We start from the raw sequence: 2185 nt of genomic DNA, 5'->3' as shown, positions 1-2185 counted from the left end.
CCCTTGAGAATTGGACAGAAAAATTGAATAGAGACATAAAATATGACATTGGAAACCCACAAAACAAGTCAGATCTTCAGAAGAAAATATTCTAAATATACTTAATGGCACTATGAATATATCCTGCAAAGAACGGAAGGGTTTGTCTAGGTACCTTCTACAGGTCATATGTTTCTGAGATAACTCTATTTGGGGAGGGCAAATAGAATTTTCTTAGCTTCTAGGTAAAGGACTAATAAAGTAAGGAAATAATTGTGTGAGGTTATCTCTAATATGTTTTCAGGAGAGAAGGATGTTTTGAATTAAATTCAGCTCATTCCAAGAGGAGAATGCCCTTTCTTAGAAAACATCTGTTTTAAAGACTGTGTGTGAGATCTGAGCTCCAGACCCCTGTGCTCCTTCCCCACCAGAGGAGAGGTGGCTGCCAGGGATGGCTCTAACCACCAGAGCAGGAGAGAGAGCCATCTTGTCTTCTGGGTCCCTCAGAGCCCAGTCTGCTCAAGAAATCCTACGGACTGCAGAAGCAACATAGCTTCTGGGACAGAACTCATTTTGGGCCATCATCTTCAGCCAGGAAGCAGATCTGAACTCCAGACATCATTGTTCCTCCCCTGTCAGAGGACAGGTAGCCTGCAGAGGGTATTCTGATCACTGAGACTCAGAAGAGAGTTGGACTCCCAGGAGTACTAACAGAGGCTAACAGAATCACAGGAGGAACAAGCTCCCCCCCCCCAGAGACAACTATAACAATTATGCCAGAGATTACCAGATGGCAAAAGGCAAACATAAGAATCTTACTAACAGAGACCAAGACCGTTCACCATCATCAGAACCCAGCACTCCAACCTCAGCCAGTACTGGATACCCCAACACTCCTGAGAAGCAAGATGTGGGTTTAAAATCATATCTCATGATGATGGTAGAGGATTTTAAGAAGGGCATTAATAACTCACTTAAAAAATACAGCAGAACACTGCAAAACAGATAGAAGCCCTTAAAGAATTACAGGAAAACACTGCTAAACGAGTAGAAGACCTTAAAGTAGCAACACAAAAATCCCTTAAAGAATTACAGGAAAACACATCAAAACAGGTGATGGAATTGAACAAAATCATACAAGATCTAAAAATAGAAGAGGAAACAATGAAGAAAACCGAAAGGGAGACAACTCTGGAAATAGAAACCGTAGGAAAGATATCAGGAACCATAGATGCAAGCATCAGCATCAGAATACAAGAGAGGGAAGAGAGAGTCTCAGATGCAGAAAATTCCATAGAGAACATGGACACAACAATCAAAGAAAATGTAAAATGGAAAAAGATCCTAATGCAAAACATCCAAGAAATCCAGAACACAATGAGAAGACCAAACTTATTGATAATAGTAGATGAGAATGAAGATTTTCAACTTAAAGAACAGCAAATATCTTCAACAAAATTATAGAAGAAAACTTCCCTATCCTAAAGAAACAGATTACACATGAACATACAAGAACCCTATAGAACTCCAAATAGACTTTACCAAAAAAGAAATTCCTCCCAACACATAATAATCAGAACAAAAGATGCACTAAATAAAGATAGAATATTAAAAGCAGTAAGGGAAAAGGTTACATAACATGTAAAGGCAGGCCTATTAGAATTACNCCAGACTTCTCACCAGAGACTATGAAACCCAGAAGATCCTGGACAGATGTTACACAGATCCTAAGAGAACACAAAGGCCAGCCCAGGCTACTATACCCAGCAAAACTCTCAATTACCATAGATGGAGAAACCAAAGTATTCCATGATAAAATCAAATTCACACAATATCTTTCTACAAATCCAGGCCTTCAAAGGATAATAAAGGGAAACACCAACACAAGGACGGAAACTCCACCCTAGAAAAACTAAGAAAGTAATCTTTCAACAAACCTAGAAGAAAACAGCCACAAGAACATAATGCCAACTTTAACAACAAAAATAACAGGAAGCAATTACTTTTCTTTAATTTCCCTTAACATCAAGGGACTCAATTCCCCAATAAAATGACTTAGACTAATAGACTGGTTATACAAACAGGACCCAACATTTTGCTGCTTGCAGGAAACCAACCTCAGAGAAAAGGATAGACATTACCTCAAAGTGAAAGGTTGGAAAACAATTTTCCAAGCAAACGGTGCAAAGAAACAAGCTTCAGTGCT

This window comes from Mus pahari, chromosome 8 (genome assembly GCF_900095145.1).
Source record: "Mus pahari chromosome 8, PAHARI_EIJ_v1.1, whole genome shotgun sequence".
Taxonomy (NCBI): domain Eukaryota; kingdom Metazoa; phylum Chordata; class Mammalia; order Rodentia; family Muridae; genus Mus; species Mus pahari.
The sequence above is the reverse complement of the archived record's forward strand: the minus strand, read 5'-3'. Positions refer to the sequence as shown.